General features: G+C 39.7%; 1 long non-coding RNA gene across 2 annotated transcripts in view; it reads right to left on the bottom strand.

Moving 5' to 3' along the window:
- The window catches only part of LOC134485928 (uncharacterized), a 162,107-nt gene that overhangs the window by 37,347 nt on the left and 97,212 nt on the right, over positions 1-27,548 (bottom strand). Inside the window, exon 2 of one of the 2 annotated variants that reach the window (XR_010064325.1) lies at positions 24,758-24,959. The exons of the other annotated variant lie outside the window; for it this stretch is intronic. This is a non-coding gene — a long non-coding RNA (uncharacterized LOC134485928). The remainder of the gene's footprint in view (positions 1-24,757; positions 24,960-27,548) is intronic. 2 annotated transcript variants of the gene reach the window in all.

The raw sequence follows: 27,548 nt of genomic DNA on the forward strand, positions 1-27,548 counted from the left end.
TAGACATGTCCCTCAACCAAAGAATAGAAACAGAAAATGTGGTTCATTGACACAATTGAATACTATTTAGCTATTAAAAATGAGGACATCATGAAATTTTCAGATAAATGAATGTCACTAGAAAAGATCATCCTGAGTGAAATAACCCAAACCCAAAAGGACATACATAGTATGTGCTCACTGATAAGTGGCTATTAGTCAAAAGTACAGAGTACATATGATACAACCCACAAACTATTACAAGTTTAACAAGAAGAAAAGCCCAAGAAACAACGCTTTCAATCCTACTCTGAAGATGGAACAAGATAATCACAGAGAAAAGGAATGACCAATGGGGGGAGGAGGGCAGGATCAGGTATGCCAGGAGACAGAAGAGAATCCCAGGGGGGTAGGAGAATGAATGGAAATATGCAGCTGCTGGAGTTGAAGGACAGGGTGAACCTCTAGAAAGTCCCAGAGACCTGGGATGTGAGAGGCTCCTGGGATTCAATGAGAATGACCTTAGCAGAAATCCTTGAGATTCAGGAGTTGGAACCTGAAGGAACCATTTCCAGTAGATAAACAAGGCCCCCAAAGGAGGGATGAGGTCACCAAACCACCCTCAAAAATTTTTACTGAATTATTCAGAATAGTTCCTGTGTAAAAGAAATTCAGGAACAGAAATGGAGCAGAGACTGAAGGAAAGGCCATCCAGGGACTTTAGAATCGATCCCATGGGTGGGCACCAAATCATGACACTATTATTAATGCCATGTTGTGTTTATAGATGGGAGCCTAGTATGGCTGTCCTCTGAGAGGCTCTCCCAACAACTGACTGAGACAGATGCAGACACTTACAAGCAACTATTAGACTGAGGCCAAATACCCCAATGGAAGAGTTAGGGAAAGGATTGTAGAAGCTGAAGGGGATGGTAAACCCATAGGAAGACCAACAGTGCCAACTCTCGTGGACCCCTGGGAGCTCCCAGAGACTTAGCCACCAACCAAAGAGCATACATGGGCTGGACTCAAGCCCCTGGCACATAAATAGCAGAGGACTGCCTTGTCTGGCCTCAATGAGAGGTAATACATGCAATTCTGTGGAGAGTTGATGCTCCAGGGAAGGGGGATGCAGGGGAAGTTGTTGTGGTAGTGGGTAGGGAGAGAGGGAGAGCACCCTCTCAGAGGCAAAGAGGAAGGGAAATGAGAGATGGGGTGAAGAACTTGGAGAGAGGTCCTAGACAGGGCAACATTTGGAATGTAAATAAATATAATTAATAAATAGATGTAAATAAATAAAACAATGTTTAAAAGAGAAAATACACTTAGTCAACAATCTAATATAAGACTTTGGAAACACTGTGCTACACTTTGGAGTCTAGAAAGCTCTAACTTGGCTCCACTAGTGCAAGAGGAAAAAAAAATTACAAGTAACAAATTGGTGTCCATAATAGAATCTTGAGAAGTAGTGAGTTGATATTTGAAACATAATAATACTAAAGGTAGTAGTCCATCATACTTGTGAATGCCCAAACTTGCCTATCAACTAGAGATTAGGGCCTACATCCCTTCTTAAACCCCAATCAGGGATAGGAATTTACAATGTAAAACTAAACACTATTGTTACTGGAAAAAAATTGCAAGTGGCTAATTTAATGTTTTTAGCATGCATTTATTTTAGGCCTACTGTTCAACAGACCTGTCTCTCACATTATTTTGATGAGGAACCTTAAAACGAGCTTAATTCTTAATTTTACAATGAGCAGCTATCCATAATGTTGAAGGGGATCATCCTGTCCGCAGCCTCAGTAGACAGATGATTGCATCAGCATTGGTCAGGAATCTTCCTTTAACCAATGTTTCCTAGAATACCTGCCTCACTGTAGCTAAGCCTGTTAATAAAGCCAGAACCACAGTTAATTTGACAAGAAAACCACTAAGACTCTGTATAAACTATCTTCTAATCATCAGAAGATTGAAAGCATACATTTAAGCATAATGTTGAACTGAAAACAAGGCTTCATGTTTATTTCAATAAAACAAGCCAGGGGTAGAATCCCCATTTCAGTTTATTAGGCCATAGTAATGAAAACTTTAATTTCACAAGTCAATTTGTCTTAGATGAATTTATGGGCTAAACACCTGTTCCTGCTGGAGCATTTAGAGTGTTTCTCTGCTGATGAGTTGCTGTCTCCATGGCAAGGCATGCCTTAACACAATGGTAGTACAGCCTTAGAAATAAATGGCTTAGACATGGCTGGGAAACCAGAAGAGACTGCACTCTGCACACATCTCTAATGCCAGAGGAAAACACCAAACGCCATCTGGAACCCTGGTGCACAGAGGTTCCCGGAAAGGGCGGCACAGAACTTCCTGGTTGCTGCCTCCGCGAAGAGCTTGTAGGGAGCACCCGACAAGCAAACTTCAGCCTCGGGACCACAGGTAAGACCAACTTTTCTGCTGCAAGTGACCTGCCTGGTGAACTCAGGACACACAGAGGCAAAATTCCTCTAGGACTAGGCACTTCCGGTGTTTACCGGGAGTCCCAAACCCACGGATCCCGGCCCGCAGCAGCTCTCTGCTCCCAGACCCTGTGGGAGAGAGACCTCACCGCCTGGTCAGGTGGGCACTCCTGAGGCTGCAGAGCAGAAGAGACCACCAACACTGCCCACCCCTGCCCACATCCCTGGCCCAAGAGGAAACTGTATACGGCCTCTTGGTTCCCGTGGGGGAGGGCCCGGGAGCGGCAGGACCCCTGCCCCTGAGACACCGCCAGAACCTGAAGGGACAGAACAGATAAACAGTTCTCTGCACACAAATCCCGTGGGAGGGAGAGCTAAACCTACAGAGAGGCAGACATGCCTGGGAAACCAGAAGAGACTGCACTCTGCACACATCTCTGATGCCAGAGGAAAACACCAAATGCCATCTGGAACCCTGGTGCACGGAGGCTCCCAGAAAGGGTGGCGCAGTTCTTCCTGGTTGCAACTACATACGTAAAAGAAACATTACTAAAGCTCAAAACACACATTGCACCTCATACAATAATAGTGGGAGATTTCAACACCCCACTCTCATCAATGGACAGATCATGGAAACAGAAATTAAACAGTGATGTCGACAGACTAAGAGAAGTCATGAGCCAAATGGACTTAACGGATATTTATAGAACATTCTATCCTAAAGCAAAAGGATATACCTTCTTCTCAGCTCCTCATGGTACTTCCTCCCAAATTGACCATATAATTGGTCAAAAAACGGGCCTCAACAGGTACAGAAAGATAGAAATAATCCCATGCGTGCTATCAGACCACCACGGGCTAAAGCTGGTCTTCAATAACAATAAGGGAAGAATGCCCACATACACGTGGAAATTGAACAATGCTCTACGCAATGATAACCTGGTTAAGGAAGAAATAAAGAAAGAAATTAAAGACTTTTTAGAATTTAATGAAAATGAAGGTACAACATACCCAAACTTATGGGACACAATGAAAGCTGTGCTAAGAGGAAAACTCATAGTCCTGAGTGCCTGAAGAAAGAAACAGGAAAGAGCATATGTCAGCAGCTTGACAGCACACCTAAAATCTCTAGAACAAAAAGAAGCAAATACACCCAGGAGGAGTAGAAGGCAGGAAGTAATCAAACTCAGAGCTGAAGTCAACCAAGTAGAAACAAAAAGGACCATAGAAAGAATCAACAGAACCAAAAGTTGGTTCTTTGAGAAAATCAACAAGATAGATAAACCCTTAGCCAGACTAACGAGAGGACACAGAGAGTGTGTCCAAAATAACAAAATCAGAAATGAAAAGGGAGACATAACTACAGATTCAGAGGAAATTCAAAAAAATCATCAGATCTTACTATAAAAGCCTATATTCAACAAAACTTGAAAATCTGCAATAAATGGGCAATTTCCTAGACAGATACCAGGTACCGAAGTTAAATCAGGAACAGATAAACCAGTTAAACAACCCCATAACTCCTAAGGAAATAGAAGCAGTCATTAAAGGTCTCCCAACCAAAAAGAGCCCAGGTCCAGACAGGTTTAGTGCAGAATTCTATCAGACCTTCATAGAAGACCTTGTACCAATATTATCCAAACTATTCCACAAAATTGAAACAGATGGAGCACTACCGAATTCCTTCTATGAAGCCACAATTACTCTTATACCTAAACCACACAAAGACCCAACAAAGAAAGAGAACTTCAGACCAATTTCCCTTATGAATATCGACGCAAAAATACTCAATAAAATTCTGGCAAACCGAATCCAAGAGCACATCAAAACAATCATCCACCATGATCAAGTAGGCTTCATCCCAGGCATGCAGGGATGGTTTAATATACGGAAAACCATCAACGTGATCCATTATATAAACAAACTGAAAGAACAAAACCACATGATCATTTAATTAGATGCTGAGAAAGCATTTGACAAAATTCAACACCCCATCATGATAAAAGTCCTGGAAAGAATAGGAATTCAAGGCCCATACCTAAACACAGTAAAAGCCATATACAGCAAACCAGTTGCTAACATTAAACTAAATGGAGAGAAACTTGAAGCAATCCCGCTAAAATCAGGGACTAGACAAGGCTGCCCACTCTCTCCCTACTTATTCAATATAGTTCTTGAAGTTCTAGCCAGAGCAATCAGACAACAAAAGGAGATCAAGGGGATACAGATCGGAAAAGAAGGAGTCAAAATATCACTATTTGCAGATGATATGATAGTATATTTAAGTGATCCCAAAAGTTCCACCAGAGAACTACTAAAGCTGATAAACAACTTCAGCAAAGTGGCTGGGTATAAAATTAACTCAAATAAATCAGTTGCCTTCCTCTATACAAAAGAGAAACAAGCTGAGAAAGAAATTAGGGAAACGACACCCTTGATAATAGACTCAAATAATATAAAGTAACTCGGTGTGACTTTAAACAAGCAAGTAAAAGATTTGTACAATAAGAACTTCAAGACTCTGAGAAAGAAATTGAAGAAGTCCTCAGAAGATGGAAAGATCTCCCATGCACATGGATTGGCAGGATTAATATAGTAAAAATGGCCATTTTACCAAAAGCGATCTACAGATTCAATGCAATCCCCATCAAAATACCAATTCAATTCTTTAAAGAGTTAGACGAACAATTTACAAATTCATCTGGAATAACAAAAAACCCAGGATAGCTAAAACTATCCTTAACAATAAAAGGACTTCAGGGGGAATCACTATCCCTGAACTCAAGCAGTACTACAGAGCAATAGTGATAAAAACTGCATGGTATTGGTACAGAGACAGACAGATAGACCAATGGAATAGAATTGAAGACCCAGAAATGAACCCACATACCTATGGTCACTTGATTTTTGACAAAGGAGCCAAAACCATCAAATGGAAAAAAGATAGCATTTTCAGCAAATGGTGCTGGTTCAACTGGAGGTCAACAGGTAGAAGAATGCAGATTGATCCATGCTTATCACCCTGTACAAAGCTTAAGTCCAAGTGGATCAAGGACCTCCACATCAAACCAGATACACTCAAACTAATAGAAGAAAAACTAGGGAAGCATCTGGAACACATGGGCACTGGAAAAAATTTCCTGAACAAAACACCAATGGCTTATGCTCTAAGATCAAGAATCGACAAATGGGATCTCATAAAACTGCAAAGCTTCTGTAAGGCAAAGGACACTGTGGTTAGGACAAAACTAACAGATTGGGAAAAGATCTTTACCAATCCCACAACAGATAGAGGCCTTATATCCAAAATATACAAAGAACTCAAGATGTTAGACCACAGGGAGAATTTGTCTATTTGTCTAAACCCTATTAAAAAATGGGGTTTAGAGCTAAACAAAGAATTCACAGCTGAGGAATGCCGAATGGCCAAGAAACACCTAAAGTAATGTTCAACATCTTTAGTCATAAGGGAAATGCAAATCAAAACAACACTGAGATTTCACCTCACACCAGTGAGAATGGCTAAGATCAAAAACTGTGGTGACAGCAGATGCTGGCGAGGATGCGGAGAAAGAGGAACACTCCTCCATTGTTGGTGGGATTGCAGACTGGTACAACCATTCTGGAAATCAGTCTGGAGGTTCCTCAGAAAATTGGACATTGAACTGCCTGAGGATCTAGCTATACCTATCTTGGGCATATACCCAAAAGATGCCCCAACATATAAAAAAGACACGTGCTCCACTATGTCCATCGCAGCCTTATTTATAATAGCCAGAAGCTGGAAAGAACCCAGATGCCCTTCAACGGACGAATGGATACAGAAAATGTGGTACATCTACACAATGGAATATTACTCAGCTATCAAAAACAATGACTTTATGAAATTCGTAGGCAAATGGTTGGAACTGGAAAATATCATCCTGAGTGAGGTAACCCAATCACAGAAAAACACACATGATACACACTCATTGATAAGTGGCTATTAGCCCAAATGCTTGAATTACCCTAGATGCCTAGCACAAATGATACTCAAGACGGATGATCAAAATGTTCATGATTCATTCCTTATTTAAAAGGGGAACAAGAATACCCTTGGCAGGGAATAGAGAGGCAAAGATTAAAACAGAGACAGAAGGAACACTCATTCAGAGCTTTCCCCACATATGGCCCATACATATACAGCCATCCAATTAGACAAGATGGATGAAGCAAAGAAATGCAGGCCGACAGGAGCCGGATGTAGATCTCTCCCGAGAGACACAGCCAGAATACAGCAAACACAGAGGCGTATGCCAGCAGCAAACCACTGAATTGAGAATAGGACCCCCGTTGAAGGAATCAGAGAAAGAACTGGAAGAGCTTGAAGGGGCTCGAGACCCCATATGTACAACAATGTCAAGCAACCAGAGCTTCCAGGGACTAAGCCACTTCCTAAAGACTATACATGGACTGACCCTGACTCTGACCTCATAGATAGCAATGAATATCCTAATAAGAGCACCAGTAGAAAGGGAAGCCCTGGGTCCTGCTAAGACTGAACCCCCAGTGAACTAGATTGTTGGGGGGAGGGCGGCAAGGGGGGGGAGGATGGGGAGGGGAACACCCATAAAGAAGGGGAGGGGGAGGGGGATGTTTGCCCGGAAACTGGGAAAGGGAATAACACTCGAAATGTATATAAGAAATACTCAAGTTAATAAAAAAGAAAAAAAGAAAAAAAGAAAGAAAGAAATGGCTTTGATGCTCCAGAATATTTTAAGTGGTTTCTCAAGTCTCAATCAAGATAGCTTTAAGTGATGGAATATATGCTTTTCTAGGCAGTGATTTGTACCTGTGGCATAATATTTATCAGGTTAACATTTAACATAATATGTAATATATTACCAATTTATATATGTGTATTATATATATATATATTTTGTAATTTCATGATATATTTTTTCTTACATATGAAAACATAAAATTTGAGATTTCAGGAATTTAAAATGAGGGCATGTCTCAGATAAACTAAGTGCATGTTAACTACTGTCTGATACTTACATGTTCCAACTATCAATTGCCTCTTGATTTTCACAAGTCCAAAAACACTAGAGAGGAGAGCTGAGAGTCCAGAGTCACAGTCACATTTAGTGTTGGGCATTGGATAGTCACTGTCTGTTAAGCACTGTGATTCTTTCTTAATTTGCCACTGAAAAAGGAGGCCAAGAAGGACACAAAACAAAGAAAGCCAATGGAAGGGAAAGGCCACTCCCTTCTGAGAACTGCCCTTTGAATTTTTCTTCATAAATTTAAAGGAAACAAAAAAAGTTGAGACCTTCAGTTATACACTCAGCTGTGGCCCTGACAACAGGAGCTAAGAAGATAAATACCTGTACTTCTCTATGAGAGCTTACTGATAGGTTCCCAAATATAATAAGCCATTTAAACTTTCCTCAGCCATAAACTTTGCCAATTTGTTCTGTCCTCCCATTTTTATTTACTCCATTCCATGATTTGGGAAGATGCAGACAGTCTTCCAGCGTTGCAGACCATCCAGTCTGCAAAGTGCAAAAATTCAGAAACAGTCAGATGAAAAACCACATTTGTTTCCAGTGACTATTTTCAGACAACTTTAAAAATACATGAAGCCAGAAAGGAAAAGGGCATCCTGATTTTTGGCTTAGCCCTTAGTATTCTGGGACACGTCTAAAAACAGAATAAAAAATAGTGTTAAGTTATCCTGTGGCAAGTATCTTGACTATGAATGAGAAGACTAATGGGAAGCCCTAACACTATGAATGCGTTTGTAATTAGAAAGCTAAGACACTAGTCTTTTATTAATCTAACAATAACAAGACAGAAACCAGTGTAGAAAAGGAAGGGGACAAGGACACCACACTTAGAATACTTTCTCATTAGTTTTAACAAATTAAGAAATGTAAAACAAATTCCAACATTTTCTTAATTTTAGAGAATCTGAATGTTAAGGTTTTTAAGATTTTGTATTTTATTTTATTCTACATATATGAGGCTAGAAGAAGGGGTCAGATTGCCTGGAACTGAAATTACAGATGCTTATAAGTCACATGCAGGGTCTGGGAACTGAACCTGAATCCCCAGGAAGAGCAACAAATGCTCTTAACCAGCACTCCAACTCTCAATGCTAAATTTTAACCATATAAAACATATAAAACACAGAGAGCTTTCACGATCCATCTAGTGTATTGGAAAGTGTCCTGTTGTTAGAGCACAAAGACTATCCTGAGATACCGTTCTTCATTTTATATTGACAAGATCCTAGAATCTCGTCCAACATCTTAGGTCTAGTATTTCCTTCTGTACAGTATGTGGCTCTGATGAGAGAATCACTGGTGTGTAGCAAAGGATTTGAGTTAATTTGAATGCATATATACATATGTATTGTATATTATTTGTATATATCTTATATGTATATGTATGATATATATGATCATTTAAAATATATGTACATATATTTATAGATAGATATCTTTGTTGACAACATATTTTAATAGTTTCTTGAGGATTTGGTGAGATAAATAGTTAAAATTTATATAGTATACATATGATTAACTTAAAGAACTTAGTATGCCAATCTTAACAAAGACCTGTAATTTCATGATAATGTACATTAAAATATATTATAATAATTGGATGTATATTTTATATAATTATGTGAATTTTGTAAATGTAATTATATATAACAATTATATATAATATGAGAGGTATTTCTTTCAATTGAAAAACCGTGTAAGCCTTTCAACTTTGAATTTAATAATTTAAACTTTGCCTTCCTGAGCATGAAAATTGAATAGATACTGAGGCATTGTTTCTTTAGTTAAATCTGGACTAAATCTGAAACTCCTCACCTTGTAGGTTCCTAGGAAGGCTGGGCTAAAATGTCATGCACAGTGTCCTATTGAGGGACCAGTAATGCTGGCAGCTAATAGAATCAGATCATTATTTTGTGCCCTGGAGCAAGTCATTTTATATTTTCATATCTGTTCTCCTTGGGAGGATGACTCTCTGTCAGTGTATGTTCTTGAGGAAAAGCTATAAGCACATATGGAACTGTTCTTAAAGCAAAATTTTGTGTTTCCCTGAAAAAAATCTGACAAAAAGAACTCTCTCTCTCTCTCTCTCTCTCTCTCTCTCTCTCTCTCTTTGTGTGTGTGTGTGTGTGTGTGTGTGTGTGTGTGTGGGTGTGTGTGTGGGTGTGTGTGTGGGTGTGTACGTGCATGCATGCGTGTATGTGGGTGTGGGTGGGTGTGTGTGCGTGCGTGTATGTGTGTGTGTGTTTCTGGCTATTGTGAATAGAGCAGAGATGACTCTGAGTACATGTCCAGGACTGACATAGCTCACGTGATTTATCTGCTTAACCTTTAGAAGTTAAAAGAAGATCAACCACACTGATTTTCATAGTGGAAACTCCCACAAAAATGAATAAGTGTTCCTCTTTCCCACATCTGTACCAGCATTTATTTTCATTTGTTTTCTTCATGTTAGTTTGAGATAATGTCTAAAAGTAAATTTGGATTTTATTCACCTTGTGACTAAGGTTGTTGAACATTTAAACAAAATATTTTATAGACATTTTGTATCACTAATACTTCTGTGCAATTCTATGGCCTATTTTATAATTTGGTTGTTTGTTGTCTTGGGGCTTGTTTTTAGGTGTTTTTGTTTGTTTGAATATCTACACACCAACCAATATTCTGTCAGATGTACAATTGTTAAAGTTATTTTTCTTCTCTATAGTCTGGCTTTTCACTCAGTGATGGTATCTTTGACTGTACAAAGTCTCTAATTTTCATGAGACTTCATTTTTCAGTTATCGTTTTGTACTCTACTTGAATCTTACTCAGAAAGTATTTACCTGTGCCTCTAAATTTTCATGTACTACTGCTTATTCCTCTCTCAAATTGCGACAGCAGGGATTATGCTCATGTCCTTTGATACTTCTAGTCTTGAGTGCTGTTTGTGGTAAAATGTAGAGACCTATTTTCATTCGTGTACGTGACTATTCCATTTGTTCAACGCTATTTGTTGAAGGTGCTTTCCTTTCACCAAAAAATCTAGTGGCTGTAAGATTTGTATTTAGAGCCTCAATTCTATTCCATTTTTGCTCAACATGGTTGCTGTTACAAGGGATCACATCCAAAGATGTGATCCATCTGGAACACAGACATGCCCTGGATTTCAGTATGATCTGACTGGAATACAGACATGGCCTTAGTCCATACCTTTAATCCCTAACAATGAAGGAAGTGTTAGTTTGTAGAAGAAAACAGCCATATTTGAAAGTGGCATCTAATTGAGGGGCAGAGAAGGCGACAAATCAGAGAAAGATTTGATAAACTGAGTCAGAGATAGAATAGACCAACTTATAGGAGAAGAGCAGAGGAAGAGAGGCTACTTAAAAGCAACTAGACAGAAAAAAGTGGTATGGTGTGGTGTATGGTGAGTGGTATGTATAAGTGGCCCCTTTACCAAGACAGTTTCACAGAGACAGGTTGCAGGAAGAACAAGCAAGACATAGGTGAAAACAGAAGGAGACAGAGAATTGACAAACATTGACAAACATACAATGAGGCCAAGCAGAGCAATTCAGTCAGAAGCTGAACGAAACCAGATTGAATCAGTCATCTTGGAATATTAGATTGTATGGAGGCTAGGGATAGTTAGAAAAATGAAGGAAATTCTCTGGGTTCAGCCCAAGCTGTATATTCACATGACTTAGGAATGACTTTTTTACTTCATCTGAGGAAATGAAAGCAACATTTACAGTATACAACCTACATGTGGTATGAATGTGGGAAGATAAATAATGAAACAGAAAGGGCTAAGTAGTTGGGAAATGGTAGGGCATGATAGAAGTGGAAATCCGAAGGGGGTGGGGGGACTAACACTAAAGATTTCAAAAAGTCATAAGAAAACCCAGAAGGAATTTCCTAAAATATATGCATATAACATATAAAATAAGCTTAAATGGAGTTACCCTGCTTTTGTATGGGGATAATTTTATTTGCAGGAGTCATAAGCTATTTAAAAAACACACAGTGTATTACCTACCTTCAGGTTGTGGTAATGTCTAAAAAATAAATTATTATAAGACACATGGTAAATATATGTATGGTTTAATGAAAACACTATGAAGGCCATTGGTAAAAACAGGAAGATGAAATTTAAAAAAGAAAACTAGAAATAAAATGCTGCACATAAAAGATAGGTTCTAAAAACTATCATAAATATGAATGAATTTCCAATATAAAATTATCAGTAGGGAAATAAAAAAACAGCTAAAAACTAAAGGAAACAAAGTTTATCAGCAATTACAAAAAGGGAGGGGGAGTAAAGGAAGGGCAATGCGCTACCTCAATGTTGTTTGAAGCAGGTTTTAGAAGAGATTATCCTAAAAGCTCTACCAAGAAAAAAAAATGTGTTAACAAAAAAATCAAAAGAATCACAATCTTCCAAAACACTCAGGAACAAAAGAAAACACATACAAAAATAAAGTGAAAAGACTCACAGTACAAAACAAAATCTTCTCATAAAGTATAAAAAGCACAGAAGACCATAAATCCCTATAAGTAAATACAAATCATTTAACATTCTTATTTAGACAAAAGAAATTTTTTTTCTCTGATAAGACACAAAAGAAAGCAATACGCTGTCTGCTTTCTACACAATAACTATTGCTCACTGAACCTCAAAGAAAACAAATTAAAGAAGCAGAAATAACAAAGAAAATACATTCCAATCAGTATGTCATTAAGCAGTACGAAAAAATCCACAAAATCATAATAATTATACCTCTTCCTACATGGATTGAAAAGTTTTTTTAGATTCAATTTAAAAAATATCTATAAACGGGGGTTGGGGATTTGGCTCAGTGGTAGAATGCTTGCCTAGCAAGCACAAGGCCCTGAGTTCGGTTCCCAGCTCCAAAAAAAAAAAAAAATCTATAAACTTAAATTTTAGATGTAACAAAATTTGCAACACATTGAGATATAATTAATACAATTATTTTCTTGAAATGTTCATAGTTTTATATATTAATATAATAGTGAAACTGTGATGTGGTTCTGGAATGGATACTTCAGCATAGATAGGAGAGGAGCTCATGAAATCCTACTCTTAGCTAAGGAGCTACTGGCAATTTGTGGCTGCTGGGTGAGGGAGAATCGGTGTCTAGTCCAATGCAGCTCATGATAGGGTCATGTTCCACTGGGCGGGTCCAGAACAAAGACCTGAACTCAAATCTTGAAACCATGTAAAGCCTGATCTAGCATTACACATAAGTAATTACAGCATTTTCCCATGAGATTTATAGACCAAGGCTGTAAAATCTGGAAGCTCCTGGGCCAAATGTGCTGGGATAACCAAAAGGAGAAAAAAAAACCTGTTAAAAAGAAAATACGGACACCTGAGTTTGTCTTTGGACTTTTACACAGGCTCTATGCATATATATGCTCAAGTACAGAGTAAGCAAACACACAGACAAACACACATACCACTTAAACCGGCTAAAAAAACAAAGAGAGGGAGCACATTATGTAATCAACTAACTCAAAAGTTAACAACTAGCAATAATCCTAAAAATATCAAAAGGATATGTTGGATAAATACCATTACAAATATATCCATAGATACATATGAAATATGAATATTACAAAACACTAGAAAACATAAAAACCATTTAGAACTGGATATCCTAGATGACTGTATCATACACATCAGTGGAAATTATAAAATGCAGGTGCACTCACACACTTTTGAAAAGCCATAAATGAGCTAATGTTGCAAAAACTCCTGAAACTGACCCATGAACAGACAAATCTAAACTGATGATTGATTTCCCCATAAAAGAAAAAAATATGTAATCCACCTTTAATCTCCCAAATACCTGTCACAGATTAATTCGAAGCCAGGGCTGCAAAATGTCATGAAGTCTAATAACTTTAATGCAGCTCAAATTATTGCAGGACTTATTAACGCAGGCAATAGCATCAAACTCTTCATGTTGAGAACAACTGCAGTGTCAATCCTGTGAATACCATAGGTGCTTGGACAGAGACACAGAATACAAAACAAGCTCTCCTAAAAATCCTATGTGAAATTCCACTCAAAAACAGAATCTGAAATTTGTGTCAAATTCAGAAAGTATCAGATGGTATAGTTCACTATGAATCGGAATATTAAGTATTAAAATCCACTCATGCTTCATTCTTCTAAGAGATGAAACAAAATCAACAGATTGTTCAGCCGCATGCCCAAGTCATCTGACATAGAGGAAAAATGTATTATTATTATTTCAAAAACACAACACATGAGATCAGAAAGGTTATTCCCTCTCTGTATGCAAAACATAAACACACATGCAGCCATATAATCTGTACACTAGTATTCTTGTCCTAGGGAAAGCCACAGATGGACCTCTATCTTTCCAACATTTTCTATTATGTTGTCTTAAAAACTGAAATTTGCTGAGAGGAAACCACTAAGTTCTTCCCATGACAGGAGGATAATGGAGCAAATGAGGACAGCCTATACCGTGAAGTGTTGAGTTGGCATTGTTAGAAATTAAGAAGGAAATCTATCAAAATTACTTACGTAGAAATGTTTTTACCAAGAGAAAATATTTTAGTTACAATTTTTTAGTATTTCATATATGTATACTGTATTTGCATGATTTTACTCTCTTCTCTATGTTCAAATCCATCCCATTCTCTCCATTTTCCCTCTAAATTTCATGAGTTTGTCTTTAATTATTGCTTTACACATACATAATTATATGTGACAGATCACAAATATGTTATTATTTCAAAAACTGTATATGTGTGTGTGTGTATATATATGTATATGTATACACACACACATATATATATATATTCAGGAGATTGTGTGTGTATGTGTGTGTGTGTTTATAATCTGCAGAAAGAATCCAGTTGGTAGATGGGAAGACTCTGTTACAAATAATAGTAACATCGCAGGCAGGCACTACCCGAGAATAAACTCAAACTTAATAAGCAAAAGTACACCATAAACAATAGAACAAATCCAAAGCAAGTAAGTAAAAAAATCCTTAGTCTTGTTGGTCAAAATTGGTATACATTACACAGATAACAACTTGAGACAGATAATTAAATATTAACAATGTTGTAGTCAATCAACACAGAAACATAGGCAGTCAAGAGGGTGATTTTCAGTCTGATCCACTTCATCCACCGCTTTGCATGGTGATATCACTGTTCCTAAGAAAAGGAGCCATTAAAGTGCCTTCAACCATGTATGCCATGCTGAGTTTGAGCTGAAAGTTCAGATGAGCATTGTGAGTCAGGCTCCTCCAGAAGGGGCCAAGGGGGTCTGCACGTCACCCTTCCTTCTCTCAGATTCCATTCAACGTCTGAGGTTTCTCTCCTTGGCGAATGCTATGCTTCTCACCAGTACTTTGCACCTACATCCTCAAGGCTGTACACAGGATGATTTTAAAGCTGTGCTCATAACATATAGGTAGATACTTGCATGAGTATCTTTGTCTTTTCTCTAATTTATTTTTTACATTATATTGCCCTATATAAAACAATACTAACTTTAGGGTGTATTTCTTTAGTAGTTTGTCTGTCCCAAGCCTCAGGAAAAGAGTTTTAGACCTCAAAGCGCTCACTCAATCTGCCCTTCAGTTTCTGCCCTTCAACATCCGTGTTCTGGATGCTGACATTTTCCAAATCCAAATGCTTGCTCCGTCTGTACACCTTTATTTAGAAATCATAATAAAAATGAATGTGGACTCCAAGGCATCTTTATGAAATGATACGGATGCAACTCGGTGGCACATCACGTGTCTTACACAGGCAGGCCTTACATGTAGTCCCCGCACAGTGGCACATACCCTGCATTCTTAGCACTCAGAAAGCTGAAGCAGAAGGATCCTGAGTTCCGGGCCAGCCTAGGCTACATTAGTGAGACTTTCAAACAAACAAATGAAGTAACTTCTTGAGACAGATTATGACTCTACAATGTTTTAATTGAAAACACTTTTATAATTTTAAATACACTTACTGAATACAAACTGCATTCAGATGTGTTTATAGAAAATATATAATATCAAATCAATTCTACATCCATATATACATGTATGAATATTAAAAGACCCATTCTTTGTATGGCCAAGAGGGTGAGTGTGCAGTATAGGTCACACTACTAGAAACAGGATCATAAAAGACTTAAATGAGGTTTTTAAGGAAGAAATGGAAGTGATAGGACTTAAGCCACATGAGACTATGTCGGGCGCCCAAGAACGACGCCAGCAAGAACGACGCGCGGCAACAGGATTCTTCTGCGAACAAGCCTTTATTGTACAGCTCTCTTGAACAGGGACAGGGACCCCGAGGGAGGAAAAGGCACTCTTATATATGCTTAGGAGACTCGTGTCGCTACCCGATTGGTGCAAGCCCCAATGCCCAATTTGCATGCCCCGAGAGCGGGCTGTGACGTGCTTGGCTCCTGTGCACTGCGTTCTTCGGGGTGGACAACAGCTGTGCCCTGTTGACTCACTCACAGGAAATCAGCGCCATCTTTGGGCGCGATATGGGCGGCTACCAAAAAGACTAGAAAGTGAACTGCTTAAAATGAAAGATACAAGAAAAATGAAAGAGGAGACAAGATGGAGTCAAGAGCACGGGAGAACTGAGAAGAGGAGGCCAACAAGATTTTATATGAAAATGTCAATAATCTTATTACTTTGTAAATAAACAAAGACACTGAACCAAATCTAAGTATTACTAGAGCAACTTCAATAGTCTATCACCAGACCAGATGGGAAGGGTGCATTATGTATTTGTTTTTGAAGTTTGAGAACCGGAGAGGTGCTGTAAAGTTTAAAGCCAGCACCCGGGTATTAGAGACAAAAAGAATGCAGGGTTGGAGCTAGCCTCAGCTACACAGGGAGAGCCTGTCACCATCTATCTCAATCTCTATGTCTATGTATAACTAACTCTATGTCTGTCTAATCTGTACGTCTAATCTAAATCTGTAATAGTATATTACATATTATTACATACAATTTATTATATACATAGTACAATGTACATGGATATATTTGAGTATATACATATAAATCTATTCTTTTGTGAACATTCATAATAAAACATTTTAATTTCCAAACCAGGCAAATTCCTACGGATCCTGATAAAACAAGATATTTCTTATTCTATTCCTGTTTCCAACACTGCCCCATTCTTTAAATTGTCTTTAAATAACCAATATTTATATAAATATTTATCAGAAATATAATATCATAGAAGAATTCAAACTATTGAAAACAAGTTTACGACCGCCGGACCCTGAAGGAAACAGACCGGATAAACAGTTCTCTGCACCCAAATCCCGTGGGAGGGAGAGCTAAACCTTCAGAGAGGCAGACAAGCCTGGGAAACCAGAAGAGACTGCTCCCTGCACACACATCTCGGACGCCAGAGGAAAAAGCCAAAGACCATCTGGAACCCTGGTGCACTGAAGCTCCCGGAAGGGGCGGCACAGGTCTTCCTGGTTGCTGCCGCTGCAGAGAGCCCGTGGGCAGCACCCCACGAGCGAACTTGAGCCTCGGGACTACAGGTAAGACCAACTTTTCTGCTGCAAGAAAGCTGCCTGGTGAGCTTGGGACACACGGAAGCAGAATTCCTCTAGGACCGGGCACGTTCTGTGTTTACCGGAAGTCCCACACCCGCGGATCCCGGCCCGCAGCAGCTCTCTGCTCCCAGAACCCGCGAGAGAGAGACCCAACCGCCTGGTCAGGTGGGCACTCCTGAGGCTGCAGAGCAGAAGAGACCACCAACACTGCTCACCCCTGCCCACATCCCTGGCCCAAGAGGAAACTGTATAAGGCCTCTGGGCTCCCGTGGGGGAGGGCCCAAGAGCGGCAGGACCCCTGCCTGAGACACCACCGGAACCTGAAGGAAACAGACCGGATAAACAGTTCTCTACACCCAAATCCTGTGGGAGGGAGAGCTAAACCTTCAGAGAGGCAGACAAGCCTGGGAAACCAGAAGAGACTGTTCTCTGCACACACATCTCAGACGCCAGAGGAAAAAGCCAAAGACCATCTGGAACCCTGGTGCACTGAAGCTCCCGGAAGGGGCGGCACAGGTCTTCCTGGTTGCTGCTGCTGCAGAGAGCCCGTGGGCAGCACCCCACGAGCAAACTTGAGCCTCGGGACCACAGGTAAGATCAAATTTTCTGCTGCAAGAAAGCTGCCTGGTGAACTCAAGACACAGGCCCACAGGAACAGCTGAAGACCTGTAGAGAGGAAAAACTACACGCCCGAAAGCAGAACACTCTGTCCCCATAACTGACTGAAAGAGAGGAAAACAGGTCTACAGCACTCCTGACACACAGGCTTATAGGACAGTCTAGCCACTGTCAGAAATAGCAGAACAAAGTAACACTAGAGATAATCTGATGGCGAGAGGCAAGCGCAGGAACCCAAGCAACAGAATCCAAGACTACATGGCACCATCAGAGCCCAATTCTCCCATCAAAACAAACATGGAATATCCAAACACACCAGAAAAGCAAGATCTTGTTTCAAAATCATTTTTGATCATGATGCTGGAGGACTTCAAGAAAGACGTGAAGAACTCCCTTAGAGAACAAGTAGAAGCCTACAGAGAGGAATCGCAAAAATGCCTGAAAGAATTCCAGGAAAACATAAATAAACAAGTAGAAGCCCATAGAGAGGAGACACAAAAATCCCTGAAAGAATTCCAGGAAAACACAATCAAACAGTTGAAGGAATTAAAAATGGAAATAGAAGCAATCAAGAAAGAACACATGGAAACAACCCTGGATATAGAAAACCAAAAGAAGAGACAAGGAGCTGTAGATACAAGCTTCACCAACAGAATACAAGAGATGGAAGAGAGAATCTCAGGAGCAGAAGATTCCATAGAAATCATTGACTCAACTGTCAAAGATAATGTAAAGCGGAAAAAGCTAGTGGTCCAAAATATACAGGAAATCTAGGATTCAATGAGAAGATCAAACCTAAGGATAATAGGTATAGAAGAGAGTGAAGACTCCCAGCTCAAAGAACCAGTAAATATCTTCAACAAAATCATAGAAGAAAACTTCCCTAACCTAAAAAAAAGAGATACCCATAGACATACAAGAAGCCTACAGAACTCCAAATAGATTGGACCAGAAAAGAAACACCTCCCGTCACATAATTGTCAAAACACCAAACGCACAAAATAAAGAGAGAATATTAAAAGCAGTAAGGGAAAAAGGTCAAGTACCATATAAAGGCAGACCTATCAGAATCACACCAGACTTCTCGCCAGAAACTATGAAGGCCAGAAGATCCTGGACTAATGTCATACAGACCCTAAGAGAACACAAATGCCAGCCCAGGTTACTGTATCCAGCAAAACTCTCAATTAACATTGATGGAGAAACCAAGATATTCCATGACAAAACCAAATTTACACAATATCTTTCTACAAATCCAGCACTACAAAGGATAATAAATGGTAAAGCCCAACATAAGGAGGCAAGCTACAACCTAGGAGAAGCAAGAAACTAATCATATTGGCAACAAAACAAAGAGAATGAAAGCACACAAACATAACCTCACATCGAAATATGAATATAAAAGGAAGCAATAATCACTATTCCTTAATATCTCTCAATATCAATGGCCTCAACTCCCCAATAAAAAGACATAGATTAACAAACTGGATACGCAACGAGGACCCTGCATTCTGCTGCCTACAGGAAACACACCTCAGAGACAAAGACAGACACTACCTCAGAGTGAAAGGCTGGAAAACAACTTTCCAAGCAAATGGTCAGAAGAAGCAAGCTGGAGTAGCCATTCTAATAACAAATAAAATCAATTTCCAACTAAAAGTCATCAAAAAAGATAAGGAAGGACACTTCATATTCATCAAAGGAAAAATCCACCAAGATGAACTCTCAATCCTAAATATCTATGCCCCAAATACAAGGGCACCTACATATGTAAAAGAAACCTTACTAAAGCTCAAAACACACATTGCACCTCACACAATAATAGTGGGAGATTTCAACACCCCACTCTCATCAATGGACAGATCATGGAAACAGAAATTAAACAGTGATGTGGACAGACTAAGAGAAGTCATGAGCCAAATGGACTTAACGGATATTTATAGAACATTCTATCCTAAAGCAAAAGGATATACCTTCTTCTCAGCTCCTCATGGTACTTTCTCCAAAATTGACCATATAATTGGTCAAAAAACGGGCCTCAACAGGTACAGAAAGATAGAAATAATCCCATGCGTGCTATCGGACCACCACGGCCTAAAACTGGTCTTCAATAACAATAAGGGAAGAATGCCCACATATACGTGGAAATTGAACAATGCTCTACTCAATGATAACCTGGTCAAGGAAGAAATAAAGAAAGAAATTAAAAACTTTTTAGAATTTAATGAAAATGAAGGTACAACATACCCAAACTTATGGGACACAATGAAAGCTGTGCTAAGAGGAAAACTCATAGCGCTGAATGCCTGCAGAAAGAAACAGGAAAGAGCATATGTCAGCAACTTGACAGCACACCTAAAAGCTCTAGAACAAAAAGAAGCAAATACACACAGGAAGAGTAGAAGGCAGGAAATAATCAAACTCAGAGCTGAAATCAACCAAGTAGAAACAAAAAGGACCATAGAAAGAATCAACAGAACCAAAAGTTGGTTCTTTGAGAAAATCAACAAGATAGATAAACCCTTAGCCAGACTAACGAGAGGACACAGAGAGTGCGTCCAAATTAACAAAATCAGAAATGAAAAGGGAGACATAACTACAGATTCAGAGGAAATTCAAAAAATCATCAGATCTTACTATAAAAACCTATATTCAACAAAACTTGAAAATCTTCAGGAAATGGACAATTTCCTAGAAAGATACCAGGTATCGAAGTTAAATCAGGAACAGATAAACCAGTTAAACAACCCCATAACTCCTAAGTAAATAGAAGCAGTCATTAAAGGTCTCCCAACCAAAAAGAGCCCAGGTCCAGACGGGTTTAGTGCAGAATTCTATCAAACCTTCATAGAAGACCTCATACCAATATTATCCAAACTATTCCACAAAATTGAAACAGATGGAGCCCTACCGAATTCCTTCTATGAAGCCACAATTACTCTTATACCTAAACCACACAAAGACACAACAAAGAAAGAGAACTTCAGACCAATTTCCCTTATGAATATCGACGCAAAAATACTCAATAAAATTCTGGCAAACCGAATTCAAGAGCACATCAAAACAATCATCAACCATGATCAAGTAGGCTTCATCCCAGGCATGCAGGGATGGTTTAATATACGGAAAACCATCAACGTGATCCATTATATAAACAAACTGAAAGAACAAAACCACATGATCATTTCATTAGATGCTGAGAAAGCATTTGACTAAATTCAACACCCCTTCATGATAAAATCCTGGAAAGAATAGGAATTCAAGGCCCATACCTAAACATAGTAAAAGCCTTATACAGCAAACCAGTTGCTAACATTAAACTAAATGGAAATAAACTTGAAGCAATCCCACTAAAATCAGGGACTAGACAAGGCTGCCCACTCTCTCCCTACTTATTCAATATAGTTCTTGAAGTTCTAGCCAGAGCAATCAGACAACAAAAGGAGATCAAGGGGATACAGATCGGAAAAGAAGAGGTCAAAATATCACTATTTGCAGATGACATGATAGTATATTTAAGTGATCCCAAAAGTTCCACCAGAGAACTACTAAAGCTGATAAACAACTTCAGCAAAGTGGCTGGGTATAAAATTAACTCACATAAATCAGTTGCCTTCCTCTATACAAAAGAGAAACAAGCCGAGAAAGAAATTAGGGAAACGACACCCTTCATAATAGACCCAAATAATATTAAGTACCTCGGTGTGACTTTAACCAAGCAAGTAAAGGTCCTGCTAAGACTGAACCCCCGGTGAACTAGTCTATGGGGGGAGGGCGGCAATGGGGGGAGGGTTGGGAGGGGAACACCGCTAAGGAAGGTTAGGGGGGAGGGGGATGTTTGCCCAGAAACCGGGAAAGGGAATAACACTCGAAATGTATATAAGAAATACTCAAGTTAATAAAAAAAAAAAAAGAACTTCAAGACACTGAGGAAAGAAATTGAAGAAGACCTCAGAAGATGGAAAGATCTCCCATGCTCATGGATTGGCAGGATTAATTTAGTAAAAATGGCCATTTTACCAAAAGCGATCTACAGATTCAATGCAATCCCCATCAAAATACCAATCCAATTCTTCAAAGAGTTAGACAGAACAATTTGCAAATTCATCTGGAATAACAAAAAACCCAGGATAGCTAAAGCTATCCTCAACAATAAAAGGACTTCAGGGGGAATCACTATCCCTGAACTCAAGCAGTACTACAGAGCAATAGTGATAAAAACTGCATTGTATTGGTACAGAGACAGACAGATAGACCAATGGAATAGAATTGAAGACCCAGAAATGAACCCACACACCTATGGTCACTTGATTTTTGACAAAGGAGCCAAAACCATCCAATGGAAAAAAGATAGCATTTTCAGCAAATGGTGCTGGTTCAACTGGAGGGTAACATGTAGAATAATGCAGATTGATCCATCCTTATCACCCTGTACAAAGCTTAAGTCCAAGTGGATCAAGGACCTCCACATCAAACCAGACACACTCAAACTAATAGAAGAAAAACTAGGGAAGCATCTGGAACACATGGGCACTGGAAAAAATTTCCTGAACAAAACACCAATGGCTTATGCTCTAAGATCAAGAATCGACAAATGGGATCTCATAAAACTCCAAAGCTTCTGTAAGGCAAAGGACACTGTGGTTAGGACAAAACGGCAACCAACAGACTGGGAAAAGATCTTTACCAATACTACAACAGATAGAGGCCTTATATCCAAAATATACAAAGAACTCAAGAAGTTAGACCACAGGGAAACAAATAACCCTATTAAAAATGGGGTTCAGAGCTAAACAAAGAATTCACAGCTGAGGAATGCCGAATGGCTGAGAAACACCTAAAGAAATGTTCAACATCTTTAGTCATAAGGGAAATGCAAATCAAAACAACCCTGAGATTTCACCTCACACCAGTGAGAATGGCTAAGATCAAAAACTCAGGTGACAGCAGATGCTGGCGAGGATGTGGAGAAAGAGGAACACTCCTCCATTGTTGGTGGGGTTGCAGACTGGTACAACTATTCTGGAAATCAGTGTGGAGGTTCCTCAGAAAATTGGACATTGAACTGCCTGAGGATCCAGCTATACCTCTCTTGGGCATATACCCAAAAGATTCCTCAACATACAAAAGAGACACGTGCTCCACTATGTTCATCGCAGCCTTATTTATAATAGCCAGAAACTGGAAAGAACCCAGATGCCCTTCAACAGAGTAATGGATATAGAAAATGTGGTACATCTACACAATGGAATATTACTCAGCTATCAAAAACAACGACTTTATGAAATTCGTAGGCAAATGGTTGGAACTGGAAAATATCATCCTGAGTGAGCTAACCCATTCACAGAAAGACATACATGGTATGCACTCATTGATAAGTGGCTATTAGCCCAAATGCTTGAATTACCCTAGATCCCTAGAACAAACGAAACTCAAGACGGATGATCAAAATGTGAATGCTTCACTCCTTCTTTAAATGAGGAAAAAGAATACCCTTGGCAGGGAAGGGAGAGGCAAAGATTAAAACAGAGACTGAAGGAACACCCATTCAGAGCCTGCCCCACATGTGGCCCATACATATACAGCCACCCAATTAGACAAGATGGATGAAGCAAAGAAGTGCAGACTGACAGGAGCCGGATGTAGATCGCTCCTGAGAGACACAGCCAGAATACAGCAAATACAGAGGCGAATGCCAGCAGCAAACCACTGAACTGAGAATAGGTCCCCCGTTGAAGGAATCAGAGAAAGAACTGGAAGAGCTTGAAGGGGCTCGAGATCCCAAAAGTACAACAATGTCAAGCAACCAGAGCTTCCAGGGACTAAGACACTACCTAAAGACTATACATGGACTGACCCTGGACGCTGACCCCATAGGTAGCAATGAATAACCTAGTAAGAGCACCAGTGGAAGGGGAAGCCCTGGGTCCTGCTAAGACTGAACCCCCAGTGAAGTAGACTATGGGGGGAGGGCGGCAATGGTGGGAGGGTTGGGAGGGGAACACCCATAAGGAAGGGGAGGGGGGAGGGGGATGTTTGCCCGGAAACCAGGAAAGGGAATAACACTTGAAATGTATATAAGAAATACTCAAGTTAATAAAAAAAAAAGAAAAAAAAAGAAAACAAGTTTACAAAATACAGCAAATAACTTGTTTCATAAAATGAAAACAAAACAAAATGAAATGAATATTAAAGTATCACCTTCAAGATACCACTCCAGTTAGTTTTCATTTTTGTATATATTTGTTATTTACAGCCAATTTATTATTTACATATTTTCTAATAGCAAGAATATGACAAAAATAAATGCAACAGATATTCATATTATTTATCAACATTGATCTACTTTTAATACTGTACTTTCTCTCCTGAGATATCCAGGGATTGGTTGCTAAGAAACATGCGGCAAATGGGTAACTTTGGCAGACTCAAGCCAAAGTGTGCCCTTGAATAATTATACCATACAATAGACTTTGTATAAAAGAGGTTTACTGGGGGGAAGGGAGGAGAGAGAGAATCTGGGAAAAGAGTAGAGGCAGGCAAGTGGATATGTAAACAGGCAGACAGAAATGGACGGTAGAGAGGGAGGGAGCTGCAGCATGGTACAGGCCCTTTCATTGGAGCACACATCTGTCACACCTGGTAACTGTAGATCATGTCAAAAGCAATTGCTAGGTCCCTGAGGGCAGGCCAGCAGAGTCACCTGTACGTTAGATGCTAACACTAGTACTTTAGAGTCATTAAAGACACAATCACATACTAACATTTATACCTAAGCAATTGTTGCCTATGTCCTAAATGAGAGCATTTTCCTTATAAAAATACAATGTGTCTTTCACACCCATGACACCTCGCATTAATATAGCAATATGACCTGGTATACTGATTTTTATACCTACAATTTTCTAGTTATCTCAGATTTTTTGAAAGCCAATAAAAGCTGGCCAACCCAAAGTATGTGTTTATAAATTTACATCTTTCTATACTAAAATATGAAGCTAAATCTCTTTTGGTTAAAAAACAAAAACAAAACAAAACCTGATATAGGTAAGCTTAGATCCTTAAAATACCTTGAGAATGCCAAGGTGAGAACAGGGAGGTTTGAGCAGAGGGTGAGCAGACTTGACTGTGGTTTAAAATAGTGTAGAGTTGATGACAGATACAGATGGGGTCCTGCACAAGTCTAGTTGGTGGAGAGAGGGAGATCAGCGTCCATGAAAGCATCATACCTATGCTCATGTCTGAGGGCTTAGGAGGGTCTCGAAGCTTCAGCTGTGGAAGGGAAAAGACAAGAGATGATATCTGCTATTCTATTTCCATTATTATCTATAAAAGTAAAGCAAAAACAATTTTAGCGTTCCTTTTCTTGATATTATAGACATAGTGGTCCTTATTTTTATCTCTAATACTTTTTTTTGGTTCTTTTTTTCGGAGCTGGGGACCGAACCCAGGGCCTTGTGCTTCCTAGGTAAGCGCTCTACCACTGAGCTAAATCCCCAGCCCCATCTCTAATACTTTTAAGGGACAGCTAGAATGTTTCAGAGGAGAAGTTAGCTTTCCAGATTATAGCATTCAGCACTCACTCCTCTCCCTTCCCTCCAAACAATCCTCTTTTACACCGGGTCTGTTGGTCAGTGTCATTACTCAGGGATGCACCTTGATTCTCTCCAATCCCTATTCTGTTCGCAAGAGATGGCAGAGTTAATTTAACTCTAGTTAGCCACAGAGAGCTGTAGAGCCCTGAACCGCCTCTCAGATGAAATCTTGACAACAGATTGAAAATTACAGGAAGCTCATAATCAAAACCCAAAATGAGACAGTGAAGAGAGGCAGACATTTGTAAAACCTCGAAGCTCATCTGCTGCCCTTGCCCAGCCACCTGGCTGCTGGGACATAACTTCCCTGAAGGCTGTGAGAACTCAGAAGTATCCTGATGGGGCTCTAGGTCTGTATACTCCCTGAAGATGAATGATGTAGAGGCAAAAGCAGAGAAACCTCTGACTAGCTCACCTCCTCTATGTGTTTTTCCAGAGGAAGCAAAGATTGAGCCTTGATGAGGTATGGGCTTGATGAGGGATGCAGAAGCAGATGTCCTGCCTGGATGTTTAAGGACGCTCCTTGTTCCTGTGACCTTATTTTTCATTTCAATAAGATATCCGGGGCAGAGATGAGCAATCATCTTCTGCAGTGCCTTAAACATTCTCAATCAAATCTTCCCAGGACGGCATCTATTTCTATTAGTTTTTGAAAAATATCTTCATCCAGATTTCTTGCTGGGACAACAAAGCAAAATAATGCTGATCACACTATATACTCTTTTAAATAACTTTGGAATCACAGGGCTCCCTTTACAGTTCTTATGGGGGGGTTACACAAATAGAACTTAAAAATTAATATGTTGAGGTAACACAGACCCAAAAGGATATACATGGTCTGTACTCACTAATAAGTGGATATTAGCTAGTAAGTACAGAATATCTAGGACACGACCCAAAGAATTTAAGAAGTTGAACAGGCAGAGATTCCAAGTGAGGATGCTTCAATTCCACTTAGTAGGGGGAAGAAAGTAGTCACTGAAGGAGAGGGAGTGAGGGATTTGGGCAGGAGAGGGGAGAGGGAGGAGAGAAGGGAAACAGGATCAGGTATGGGGGTGGGGACAGGAGAGAAGCCCAGAAGGACAGCAGAATGATTGGAAATATGCACCCTTGGGAGCCAATGTGAGCAGCCTGAGCTGAAATGCCCAACAGGGAGGAGATGGAACCTTCAGAGACTGTCTCCAGTAGTAAAGTAGCATCCTGAGTGCAGGGATGGTGACACCAACCCACGTATAATACTTTCTACCCAAAATTGCTCCTTCCTAAAAGAAATGAAGGGACAAAAATGAAAGAGAGTTTAACATGATGGATGATCAGTGATGGGCCAACTTGGGATTCATCCCATGGGCAGGCACCTGTCCCTGGCACTATCATTGATACTATGTTGCACTTGCAAACAGGAGCCTAGAAAGACTGTCCTTTGAAAGGCTCTATCAGCAGCTGACTGAGACAGGTGTAGATATTCAAATCCAAGCATTGGACCGAGGTAAGTGACCAGGTGACTCCTATTGAAGAATGAGGGGAAGGACTACAGGAACTGATTGGGATGTCAGCCCCATAGGAATACCAAAATTGCCAACTAACTGGGACTCTCCCAGAGAGCAACCAACCAAGCAAAGAGTTTACATGGGCCCCTGCTCAAATGTAGCAGAGGGCTGCTTTGTCTGGGTTCAGTGGGAGAGTATGTGCCTAATCCTGTAAAGAATCGATGAGCCAGAGTGGAAGGATATGAGGGGGAACTCTCTCAGAGATGAAGGGGATGGGGGTGGAGAACTCTGCAAAGGGGTGCTAGGAAGGAGGCTCCATTAGGAATGTAAATAGATAAAATTAATAAATAATAATAATAATAATAGAAACATAATTTGAAGCCAAAACTTAATAGGAATCCATTTTATGAGGCAGAAATCTCACGTTCTAGAATTTCATCATCTAAAATTTTCATCATATAAAATTTCTAGAAATTTCTAGAATTTTCATCGTATAAAAACAAATACTTTTTTTAGAGTAGAAGCTTCACTATGTGGTAATACTCATGCCTTCTCCATTGTTGTTGGCTGTGTCACAGCAGTGAATTCTTCACTGATGTCCTAACTAGAGCAGAGTGGTCTATCCTAAAAAGGAAAGCATCTTGGTCCTGTGCAGAGCTCTTTCGGCCTACGAGAGATCCTGCAGGATGACAGGAGGCATGAACAGCCCAGGGAGCTACACATCTGACCTTCTTTGCTGTTAGCCAGTGACAAAAGTCTTTCAGCAGAACAATTATGAG

Source organism: Rattus norvegicus, chromosome 2 (assembly GCF_036323735.1).
Source record: "Rattus norvegicus strain BN/NHsdMcwi chromosome 2, GRCr8, whole genome shotgun sequence".
NCBI lineage: Eukaryota > Metazoa > Chordata > Mammalia > Rodentia > Muridae > Rattus > Rattus norvegicus.